Source organism: Lethenteron reissneri, chromosome 37 (genome assembly GCF_015708825.2).
Source record: "Lethenteron reissneri isolate LAM-NWPU_2019-01 chromosome 37, ASM1570882v1, whole genome shotgun sequence".
Taxonomy (NCBI): Eukaryota; Metazoa; Chordata; class Hyperoartia; order Petromyzontiformes; family Petromyzontidae; genus Lethenteron; species Lethenteron reissneri.
Window position 1 is genome coordinate 8,293,328 of NC_083815.1, and position 13,349 is coordinate 8,306,676.

Below are 13,349 nucleotides of genomic sequence, written 5' to 3' on the forward strand. Positions count from 1 at the left end.
GTGCCGATTGCGATCACGTCGCACCGGGCAACTAATGTCAAGCTGACCCGAGGTTTGCCACCTCCAAGGTGCAAACATCCACAAGGCATCGTGGCGAGTGGAATGTCTCACAAATATCAGAAGAGGGGGGAGAACTTCGTGGAAATCCATCGTCTAGAATTGTGAATTTTCATTGCAAGTAAATAGACAAAACAGGGCTTTCAAAATTCCCAAGTCGATTTTCCAGGATAGCTACGCCACAAAGAGAACGATTCTGCCAACAACCAGGACAGGTGGCAACTTGAGTTGACAAAGGGAATGTACCCACATCCCCAAGTTACTGCTCTCGCCCCGCCATATGAACGTTAATAATGGTAGGAACCTCCTGGTTACACCAGCCCACAGGGGATTATTGTGTCCGTCCGTCGTGCATCAAAAAATGGGAGGGGTGGGGCTGGGTGGAGAGGAGAGGGTGGGGAGGTGCTGGGTGGGGAGGGTGCGGCTGGGTGGGGGGTGGGAGGGGTGCGGCTGGGTGGGGAGGGGCTGGTCACCCCGTGGTGCCCTTATAAAACTCAACTCACGCCGGCTTGTGCCCGCCCTCACAGTCGGCCATATTTGCGGAATACACCACGCCGCCGTTGACCCTGGCCATTGACCGAACAACCCAACGTTCCTACCAGCTCCCTCGGCAGGAATGTGTTTGATGTTGCACCTCAGCTTTCGTCAAAAATAAGTGGTGGAGAAACCCTCGTGCAGGGAGGAGGGGGTGAGCGTTGGGGCAGTGGGACAGTGATTAGGGGACATCTGTGAAAAATAGCTTTCTAGCTAATCGGATTCCATACCTGTCAACCCCTTATCGGTGCCTATCTTATTACAGACCAATTGAGACCTTATTGGTCACCCCGTGCCCTTATAAACCTCAACTTTCATCCGACAAAGTCCCATCACAAGGGAGAAACACAAACAAATAGACATCTTTTTTCGTCCGCATTGAAACGGCTGTAAGCCGTATGGACCTTAAAACTCAATTTCCCTCTCCAAGAATACGGGGTAAACCGTATGGGTTGACAGGTATGGGATTCCTCCAGTATAAATGAATATTCTGTTTCTGACGCTTTGAACAAATTGACCCACGTTCGATTCCTGCTTACGGCTCATATCAGTGGCGAGTTGTATCCGAAGTTGGTCCCGGGCACCCACGTTCACCAACTTGGCACAGCGACCCGCATGGTGAAGTATGGTCAAACGACGACCCCTTGGCGACCGCCATGGAGTGGGGACGGCCGCCACGCAGTGCCCGAGTGACAAAGCGCCTCCGTGTGTGTTTTAATGCTCGGTAACACTCCGATTGTACTGCCCTGGTTAGAAGAAAAAAAAACCCCATTGACTTGAAAAATACCATTTACTGATAGAGATCAGTGTGCAAGGATAACACTTGCAGTGGCCGCTCTACACGCGCCCGGCGTGCAAGATTGAGCTCCGAGGCTTAGGCACCACGCTAAGTCATCCCTGCAGAAGCAAATGCTCTTTGACTCACCGCTTACACGTGCACTGCCTCGTAAACGCTGCTCGCGCGCCGGCACACGTCAAGGACACAGCCTGGCTGTGGAAATCTTAATGAGAGGGTGGCTTACAGAGTTTCACTACTTATTAACCTGTGTTGGCATTGCGGTGTGTGCACCGGCCATTAATCGTACGTGTTCTGATGATTGGCAGGTGCGTGTGTCAAAGGAGGAGCCACGCACATTTCAGCTTGTGTACAATGTTTAAGCGCATACGGGCAAATCATCATGGACCCAATCAAGCCATCAAGGTGGAACATCTCAGAAGCTAATCAGGATGGCCACCAACAGCCGCATAAATGAGGGGTTGGGTCTCCGGAACTCACGACTTGTAAGAGCCACGCACATTTCAGCTTGTGTACTATGTTCAAGCGCATACGGGCAAATCATCATGGACCCAATCAAGCCATCAAGGTGTAACATCTCAGAAGCTAATCAGGATGGCCACCAACAGCCGCATAAATGAGGGTTTGGGTCTCCGGAACTCACGACTTGTAAGAGCCACGCACATTTCAGCTTGTGTACAATGTTCAAGCGCCTACTGACAAATCATCATGGACCCAATCAAGGTGTAACATCTCACAAGCTAATCAGGATTTTTAGAGCCTGGGAAAATCTTGTTTTGGTTTCCACCATGCACAAACAAGCTGTTCCGTAAGTTTTCTGCGTGGTTAAGATGCGGTGCATGCAGATGAGGCCAAGTGCGGGAAAAATCCACGGTTGTGCAGTATTCCCTCGCTCCCGCATCTATGCTCTTCGCTTTGTTTAATTGGAACTGCCAAAGCATGGGGAAGTATGGTCAAACAACCCGCTCGGCATGGGGAGGCCCGAATCCAGTAGTGGATTGAGCATGGCTGATTAAAACGACGTCAGTGTAGTTGATGATCAGTAATGCATTGTGGTTATACGGTATTTAAGCTGTAATCTGATTCATTGGTGCTTGGTTTTTAAGAAAAAGAAGAAACCGTTCTTTGGTCATTTTAACTTCAAAACTGCTCATTTGTTTTACTTTGTAAACATTTCCTAGTTTCCTCAGGTCACCACATTGAAAAGTGTGGTACCCAAACATAAGTCAGTATAGCTGCGTGCGAGCTCTGTCTGCTCTGAAGAAGGGTCATTTCCTGAAAAGTCTGTTATATACATAGACCCAATCGTATAATTTCCGTGATGAAACATTGTCGGACGCAGCCGTGGTGTCACGGGGGTTGCACACCGGACTTGCAATCCAGGGGTCGCCGATTCGATGCCACCTCCTTGCACGGCAGCTGAAACGATTGGTGCAATTTTCCTTAAAATCTCCCCTGCCGGCTGCCCAACCATCGGGTTGAATGGGTGAGCCAAAGTCAATGGGCAGCTCGCACGTGGCAGGGTGAAGTCGAGGGCAGGAGGTGGCCAACCTGTAACAGACCGAGAGCCAAAAAGTTCTCCCATGAGTTCTGAAAAAAGCCAAGTCTATATATATATACTCATAATAAATGTGTTTGGGTTAGATCGCGTTATTTATAAATGTGTCGCAACGCTCCACCACCCAACACGGCCAATCAGTAAAAAATGTGTCACGTTGACAAAAGACACATTTTATTGGGAATTAATTTAATCCTCAAGTCCAGTACGGTTCGAAGCCGCAGATGTTTGATTGCGCCTTGTAACTTCTCAGGCTTAGTGACAAATAGTGGAGTCGTGAATTGTTATTTGGAGTGCAGCTGTTCAGTTGAGAATACAAAACGGCACACACAAGGGCATACTTTACTCGATCGCTCAAATCTTGAATGCCTCAGTGTCGGTATTGTAAATATAAAATTCAATCTGAGTCCTTTAATGGCTTACATTACTCACCAATAATAGTGCAACTGATTGCGTGTTATACCAAGATCCATTGTGATTCCTAATCAATAATTGTTAACATAAAAAAATTGCTTTCCCACCAGTGGCTTAACCCTTGAATGTAATTGATTGATGTCCTTCATTTAAGCAAAGTGAGACCCCCATAGAGATCCAATATCTATCTTAAAAATAACTTGAGTAAATTTGTGGAGCATTTTTTCCCCCATATAGAATGTGGGTTTTTCACAAGGCACACATAACGAATGACTTGCTAATGATGATTTCATGGAGACTTTGAAGTGCGATTTACGGCAGGAAATCAACTTTGGTGGTCAAGTCTCTAAGGAGCATCGTGCTCCTTTGGCTGCCATTCCTTCACCAGCCTCGTCCATCGGCCACCATTCTCCCTTTCAGCGACGTCGATTGGTTCTCTGCTCGCAGTGTTCCTCTTTCTTTCTATCTCTTAGAGCAATTCCCAGCAGCTTGCGTCGCTCCACGTACCTTAGAATGCTTTTCAAATGTTGTTCCATTATTATTTTGTCAGTGCGCACACGTCTGTGAACTATGTGTCTTGTGGGGTAATATGCACACAATTGGAAACCCTTTTTTCCAAGCAAGTCGGTATCTTGCGTTTAATTGTTGCATTGTCAAATATAGTCTTCAAAAAGCTCATTCGGTGCGTTTCGGTAGCACGACGACATTTGATAATGACAAACGCGGTGAAGTATATTTTCAAAGCTGTGTCCCTGCAGAAATAACCGAGGGGCTACAGGAATTGAACTGCCAGCTCTGCCTTCAATGGATGCTAGACGTTTCTTCGCCCCCCCCCCCATCTCCCCGTGCGATGGAGACATTCATCGCCGTGGCATCTAAATGGCGGGCAAAGTTGCACCGAAGCGTGCATGAAGTAGGGGGGGGGGGGGGAGAGATTTAGCAAACTCCGGAGGACGTCTGGAGATGCGATACATTATGACTCCAGCGTCACGCCGAAGCCCAATCCGTGTTGGGAGACATCCCTAAGAGACACTCCGAGGAGCTCATCGCACAAAGTTTCAAGTGATAACAGGTCGCTCTCTGTACTGCGTGTTCCCCCGTGGAAAAGAACAGCACGCGAAATTGGACCTACTTGCAGAGGTTGAATACAGCAAGGAGGTCCAACTATAAAACTATGAACTATGTTTTATTTTACCAGGTAAGGCCCACTGAACTATTGGCATCACTTTCAGAAACGAACCGGCCACAAATCATAGCTCAACGGAGTGGCGAATGTGGAAATGTATAGCAGCTAAATCCACAATTTTTTTTTATATAAATGTGGAGGGGAAAACCGGAGGACCCGCAGAAAAATCCACGCGACCACGGAGAGAACATGCAAACTCCAAATATACAGGTGTCAGGGTTGAGATCAAACCCACGACCTCATGTATACCAAGCGAGGTAGTAAACATCTCACCACCATCCGATCTTGTGCCCAAAGCAATTGCCCGCTAGACTGCAACGGTAAGACAATCTTTTTTGGTCTCGCTCCCAAATACCCAACGTTCCACTACGTTTACTTATCCTAATGGAAGAATGAACGGGGCACTGATTTTTGTAAAAAATGTAATTGCTAAATGAAATTATTTCTCTTAATTGTTATGGATGAATACATGCCTCGCCCGATGGGGTGGGTTTAATTGCTAATATTTTACGTCGCAAAATGTTCACGAATAAATAAAACAGGTGTGATAATGCTAAGTTTATAATGACAGGTTATTAGTCAGCCCAGTGTTATCTATTCCTCAGGCTGAATAAATGTCGTTGTGAATTTCAATTACAGTGTTCACATTTAGCTCGGCTACCGAATGAGGGTTTAAAATAACAAACCTTTAAAACAAGGCCTCCCCTAGGTCCACCCAGCCTGAAATAAAACGGAACGCCTGGGTTGTTCTATTGATGTATTTAGAAACTGTGAAACACAGATGGAATACATTATGACAATTATCAAAGAGAACGGCTTTATTTACATTAACAGTTAAAATAATAAGCCACGATTATGCAGGTTTTGTTCGGTACAAAAAAACAATTAGGCGAACATAAATTAAGAATCGTGCCTCTTCTATTTATTCTCAAAAGAGAGAAAAGAACGGCAGGCACGCGCTGGGTCACTGGGGAACGGTTTAGCGGCATTCGCCTCTTCAACAATGCCGCTTGTTGTTTTTTTTTGGAGGAGTCGGCGAGGTGAGCTGAGAAAAAAAGCTTCTGTTTTCTTAAGAATAATTCAGTCATTAAATCTTCGTGTTTTAATTATAGAATGGTTATAATTGTTTTGCGCTTAATGCAGAGTGAAAAGGTGAGAACACAATGGAAGGGCGATAATGCAATGGAACAAATATTATAAATACAACGGATACATTTTTTAAATCGACATTAATCAAATAGCAGGCGTATGATAACGGTGCATTATTAATATATTCTTTGGGTTTTTCGGTAAAGTCACGTAGATAGGTTCAAAGAAAATAACAAAAAATAACAAAAACTACGACGTTTCGATCGCAACACAAGCCTTCGTCATCAGTTAGCTTCTAGGAACGCTTGTGTAGCGATCGAAACGTTGTAGTTTTTGTTATTTTTTGTTATTTTCTTTGAACCTATCTACGTGACTTTACCGAAAGACCCAAAAATATGAATTCCTGCAGTGACGAAAGCTTTAAGTCATTATTAATATGTGCCATGGTCAAAATGTCACCTATCACATATTTTCCCCCTTTTAAGGCCACGGTGTTATTAGTGACGAACATATTGAAGTTTTTGTTTGTTTACTGTGCTCGTGCACCACTGCCAACACAGCAGCAGCAGCATCGCCAAATTATTAAGTTAATATTGAGCAAATCAAAATATTTGTAAGACTTCTGCGTCCTGGTAATATTGCAATTCTCGACAAGTGGTTCTGAAAAAATGTTCGTTGAACACCAAGAATTCCAAACACGTCGGTTCAGCTGTGTGGCTTCAACAAACCTGTCATCAACGGTATTCCTTGTCGTCGGTCGTGATCGATCCACTGCTGAATGAAGGCTTCGCCAGGCCATCGCTGTCGCTCACGATACCAATGTCTAATAACACTGGTCAACACGCTTGTTCTGGCATAAGGTATTCCAACGGTCTTAAGGTAATTTAGGGTGCTGATTCCAAATCTGGCATCAGTTTTTGTCTTTCACATCAGGTTTTTGAGATATCAAATATTGCATTTTCAATAAAAACTGCAGAAGAAAAATATTAAATAAATGTGGATATGTACATAAAATGATATTATAAGAACACTATCCTAAAAATACAGCACCTGGCAGAGGTCGCAACCGGGTACCCGATACCCGTACCCTATACCCGGCTACCCGTACCCGGCCGGGTACGGGTATCCGTTTGCGACCCTGGTGCGGCCGGGTACGGGTATAGACCGTGAGTCACTGGTGAGTAACTGTTTGTCACTCATTTCCCAACGTCTTGTCTCTTCTCACAATTCAAGTTCCTAAAATCAACCCACCCGCGCCTGCAACATGGCTTCATCCCAGAGGTCGCAATCAGGTACCCGATACCCGTACCCTACCCGTACCCGGCCGGGTACGGGTAGGGTACGGGTACGGCCGGGTACGGGTACCCGTTTGCAACCCTGGTGCGGCCGGGTACGGGTAAGGAATCAAAACCCGTTTGCGACCTCTGCCTCCCGGTGGCCTTTAGTGCGGCCCCCGACAGTACACAAATGTGAAAAACACACCTTTGCAGGAGGCACCCCCCCACACCCACCTCCCTCTGAAAATTAGTAAAGATCACTGGGCGAGGTAGACGTCCTCTTTGGACGCGATTGCTATTCCTCGGCTTATTCCTCTCTCGTGTTCAGAGTCGTCATCGCGAGGACGCTCCCCGCGGCGTGTGATCCCGAGCGCAGCGTGACGTCGGCGCCTTGTTCACCAAAGCCACCCGCCGCCTCCTTCTTTGCAAAGAAATTTACGTGGAGAACTTTAAACTGGCCATTAATGGAAACCCATTACGTTAGCGATGGCAATGTATTTTTTTTTACGAGCGGTCGAACAGCGTTGCATTAGCTGACAATCGTTGCCGTATTTATAATGGTAGTGATTGTTGCTAAGGAGGTGTCATGTCCGTGCAATTTGGCGGTGTGAGTGGGTACAACACAGTTGATGGTTAGATCGTGTGTGGTGGGGTCAATCTGGGGGTACTCTCACCTGCTCCAAAATGTCTAAGGCAGCGTAGAAGAGGATGCCAAAAACTCTCCAAGAGGGGCTCACTCGAGCTCCCTCTTGTGGGTTTTTATAACTCCCTCGGCTACAGATCCTTCTGCCAGCAATGACCTGAGCAAACAATTGCAGAGCTGTACCTTTACCTTCTATGTACATAGTCATGTGCATGAGAAACGAATAACGTTGCCATCTCCTCCTAGCCTTGATAGTTTCAAAATTGTTTCTGAGTCAAAATCTCTAATGCGTCTTCCGTGGTATTATTAAAGAACTAGGTTGTTGGGGGGCGTCTGCGTCGCCCCCCAACAACCTCGTATTCATCATAGATAGATCGATAAAGTTGTGCGCTTACCAACGTAATGGAACGTCTGTCCCTGCGACTTGTTGATTGTGATAGTGTATGCGGGGAGAATGGGAAATTGTCATCGTCGCAAAACAAATGGCAAAGTCGTGTCGGTGGGGACCAAGTCGATTCTGGGAATCGACACCGAATCGCCTCGTTCTCTCTCTCTCTCTCTTTCAAGCGTTCATCATATTCATCATAGACAGATAGAGAAAGTTGTTTATATATAAATCTAATTTTACATCTGGAAGACTTTATCGAAAAGGACATTTCGTGTGAATTTTCTCTGGTCGTTAAGTAGATGGCCTTGCTGGGGGTTCGGTTCGATGCGGACTTTCACCTGTTTGGGATTGGGGGATCGAGATAAGGCGACATAGAGCTGCTGGCCGTGCAAGAAGACCGCCTTCTGCAGATCGATTCAAACGTAATCGAACGTCTGTCCCTGCGCCTCCGTCGTTCATGTAGTGGGCACGTAGGTTTGCAGCGCCCCCTGCATGAAAACGGCGGGAAGTGCAGCGTTCATCATGTTCATCACAGATCAAGTTGGGCGTTTATATTATTAATTTCTTCACGTAGCATTTTTAGGTTGAAACACCAAAAAAAACCTTACAGAACGAAGTTTGGCCAGAACTATGGAGAAACTTTACTTGCATAGCATTGACATTTGCATCGTTGTGCATAACTGTGTGATGTTAAAAAAGGTCGTGCCACACGGCTGTGATCGCAGCGGTGGTACTCTCACACCACTCCGTGGTAGAATGACTCGATTGGGGGTAACACACGGCAATCCTCGCCCCCTTGCTGCGGAAAAAACACTCGGCAAGATCCTCCTGGAAACGAGTCGTGAGACTCGCCGAGATTGTCTTTTGTGTATGTAAACAAACACATTGCAATTGCGTTCTGAATCAAAGATGACACCTTCACAAGACATTCGAATGCACGGTGTCTCTCACTGCCTGTCACGGAGATCAGTATCAGAATATTTATTCATGCTGGAGGAATCCGATTAACTAGAGAGCTATTCTTCACAGATGTCCAGTAGGGGCATGGGATCAGAACGTGACAGCAACAAACAATACCAAAACACGATAGGAGTGCAAAGTATAGGATAGGTAAGCGAATCACAAACAAAAATATATACACATGAAACGAAACTATTTCATTTTACCAGGTAAAGCCCACTGAGTTTTTTTCTTATTTTTCAGCAGCAACCTGGCCCCAAATTATATCTTAACGAAGGTGGGTCATCGTGTGGAAATTCAAAGCGGCCAAATAATGAAAAAATTCGTAGATTCCGCTGTCCTAAAACGTCTGCCGTGAGACAGCTCCTTAACGTGACCGTGTTTAAAGGGGGGGGGGGGCATACAAAAGCATAGAGGTCGAGGGGGGCACGACGCAGTGAATGTTAAACACACTTGACACGAATGTTCAACGTGTCTTCTCTGGGACCTCTTTGCCCGGCATCAAAATATGTGTTTGCATGTTTTGCCACAAGTGCGCGTGGGTCATGCAGACTCGATGTTTGGTGTTTGAACATCTTAAACCCTATACTCTTTGGTTCTTTCGGTAAAGTCACGTAGGTATAAACTAAAATAGAATAAATCACGACGTTTCGGGCGCAACACAAGCGTTCGTCATCAGGTGGGAAAGCATGGTTTGCTGCTGATATAGACTGTTTTAAAAGGTTTAAAATGGGTGTAGCCCAAGGGTCATAAAAAAGTGGCCGGGGCTAGTGATGTTAATGTGAGAAATTAGCATGTAACTGTAAGATAGGAAGAGAGCAGCCTCCTGGACGAGGGCAAGGGAGTGGCTATGTTAATGTGAGAGATTAGCATGAAATAACAGCTGATAAAGCCATGTTTTATACCTACGTGACTTGACCGTAAGAACCAAAGAGTATGGATTCCTGCAGTCACGAAAGCTTCAAATCATCTTAACACCTGTTTTGTTGCCAGAAAGGCAGAAAAAAACCGTTCTTGTGAATGTTGAACGCTGAACGGAGTGAGTGATGACAAGATCTGTGTGGTTTTTGTTTTGTCTCGAGTGTGAAGTCTGCTCCGGCTCTCACTTGCCGTGTGTATATGAGCTCAGGCTGCGATGTGTACACATGGGTTTTGTTGCAAATGAACTCCTCAACTTGCGAACATTCGACTTACGAACTTTTAGAGATGCGAACAATACCGGTCCATATTTCCGATCGCCTGTTCGGACCGAGAGTCGTAAGTTCAACCACCGCGCAATAAATGGCGATGGTGGCATCTACATCTGTAGAACACGAAGACCCAGTGGCATCTAAATCTACAGGATATTATACAACATTTTAAGCCATTCCCCGTGTTTTAGTGTACATGCTGCACGACATGTCTGGAATCGACAGGAGTAAAGTTGGACTGACGAAGAGACCTCTGGAACCTAACTCGTTCGTAATAAGAGTGCCTGTACTGTACTCGTGTTTGGATTGTGTCTGCCCCCATCAGGGGCTGGGCTTAACCCCCTCCAACCTGACCCCTCAACCCCGACACCACGGGCCTACCCAAAGTTCCCTGCTTCTCCTCCTTATACCTTTAATATCTGCCGTGTACTCCAGTCCAGCCCTTTACAAATTAGGCACTCACTATTAAGTTATTAAACGTTAACTCTGCTGTTTCATCACTGTGAATTGGGCACTGTCGAGCAGGCTATATTCAGTGTAGAATACATGCACGAATTGCCATGCCATCCTTGACATTCAAAGCATGCTGATATTCCCCTGAGGCATTTTTTAAATATATATTTGAGCTTTTGTGATGGTCTCGATATTCTTGGAGCAACGTGCTGGTCTTAGAAAGCCGGCTTCCAGTAGGCTGTGCCACCATTTTTATTCTCCACGTTAGCGTTTTTTTGTGTCTGTTGAAACATACCTGTACAGCAGTTATCCCATTCAAGAGGTTGTATTCAATGCAAAGGTGGGGCCCTGCAATTGCTCGCTCACCCCACTGCTGACGGCAGGGCCTCCATAAGGCTCTAGAAAGCCTCGACTGGAGGACATTTGGCCCGAATGTCATCAACAAACCGGTGCGACTCGCTCATACTTTCTTGGTGGACAGAAACTTGCAATATTGTTCCATCTGTCGCGCGCAGGAAATTCAAACCGGTTACCTCTGCACTGTCGATCCAGGGCGCCAGGCATCACAGGGCGGCAGCATCATGCATTTCCATAAACGTATGAAAAATTAATCAACCTGTTCAGTTAATTTCCTGACCGGCGCATTGACGCGCATATATATGTAGAGCCAGAGAGCTCGTTTGTACATATGCATTGGAAAAAAATCTAAACAAAGCTCGAAATGAAATAATATGCCAACGTAATGGGAAACATTTGCTGCACGCTGTGCACTGACTGATATCGCTTTGTCTTCCAATGAATCACGGCTTGATTCATTACACGGGCTTGCGGCGCGCGAACCTTTGCGTGCGACCTATCTGTTTCTCGGCATTGCATCCAAAACGGAGGTCGTTTGTAAACGGCGTGCCGTTTTAATCGCGGGCAAGATTTTCCGCCCGATGCAATCACGAGGCACACCAAAGAGCGATTTCGCGTTCGTGTCTAATCCCCACATGGAACAGGAACTTTGAAGGCTGGAACACTCGAACATAGGGCAACCATTGGAGAGGTTTGTTTTGTGTAACGAGTTGTTTTTGTGTAACAAGTTGTTTTTGTGTAACGAGTTGTTTTTGTGAAACGAGTTGTGTTTGTCTAACGAGTTGTGTTTGTCTAACGAGTTGTTTTTGTGTAACGAGTTGTTTTTGTGTAACGAGTTGTTTTTGTGCAACGAGTTGTTTTTGTGTAACGAGTTGTTTTTGTGTAACGAGATGTTTTTGTGTAACAAGTTGTTTTTGTGTAACGAGTTGTTTTTGTGAAACGAGTTGTGTTTGTCTAACGAGTTGTGTTTGTCTAACGAGTTGTTTTTGTGTAACGAGTTGTTTTTGTGTAACGAGTTGTTTTTGTGTAACGAGTTGTTTTTGAGTAACGAGTTGTTTTTGTGTAACAAGTTGTTTTTGTGTAACGAGTTGTTTTGGTGTAACGAGTTGTTTTTGTGTAACAAGTTGTTTTTGTGTAACGAGTTGTTTTTGTGTAACGAGTTCTTTTTGTGTAACAAGTTGTTTTTGTGTAACGAGTTGTTTTTGTGTAACGAGTTGTTTTTGTGTAACGAGTTGTTTTTGTGTAACGAGTTGTTTTGGTGTAACGAGTTGTTTTTGTGTAACAAGTTGTTTTTGTGTAACGAGTTGTTTTTGTGTAACGAGTTCTTTTTGTGTAACAAGTTGTTTTTGTGTAACGAGTTGTTTTTGTGTAACGAGTTGTTTTTGTGTAACGAGTTCTCGTCTTAACTATGTATGCTGAACTTTTTCGCACCGCACATAGCCAACCGTGCTAATCAGAGGTGCTCATATACACGAGTGCGCATCTGAAATATTGTGCATTTTCAACAATCTATATATATATAATCGTGCATGTCTGTCTGTCTGTGTATGTGTGTGTGGATTCCGGCAAAACAACCTCCTACCTCCTCGCGGTGCCGGACGGGCAACACTGTCGTGGGCAGTGCTGTGGGGGGAGGGCCAATGCCCATTGGCCTCTCCCCTCATGGCGTCTGTGACCACCACAGTGGCTAAACGGGGGCTCTGGACGGATGCGAGGGGCTGGTAACCCCTCCACCTTCAATTAACCACCACTAAACTACGAATTAAACATAAACCTGAAACAAATAAGCTTGTGCCGGAGGCCCCGGGGGGTCAGGCTTTTATGACGTCTCCTGGCCAAACCCCATTTGGCGGAGCCAGGAGATTGAATTTTCACCCTCGGGGCTCCTCCAGAAACAACAAAAAACCATTGCGGATGGCCACGTGGAATGTTGGAACGCTCACTGCGGAGGAGAGGCTGCCACTTCTCTGTCGGGAGCTGGACCGGTACCGCCTGGATCTCTGTGGCATTCAGGAGGTCCGGTGGACCGGTTCTGGCTCCTGCCACCATGAGGGGTGGACAGTCCTCTACTCGGGGCAGGAGACTGCCAAACAACAGGGTGTGGCTCTTCTTCTGAACAAAATAATGAAGGGGGCGTGGGAGCGTGGCGGTGAGGTGTGGGAAGCTGTAAGCCCCAGGATACTTTGGGCTCGCCTTCCCATCAACCAGAGGCGAGGAGTGGTGGTCGTGGTTACTTATGCCCCCACCGAAGATGAACATCCGTGGAGGAATGCAGGCAAAGCCGATGAGTCAGACGCTTTCTATGACCTCCTGTCACAGGTGCTGGCTAAAGTGGCCACTCGGGACAGAGTCATCTTGTTGGGTGACTTCAATGCCCGAGTTGGTCATGATGCTGGCACCTGGTCTGGAGTGATTGGAAGGCATGGGCCAGATCAGCTCAATAATAA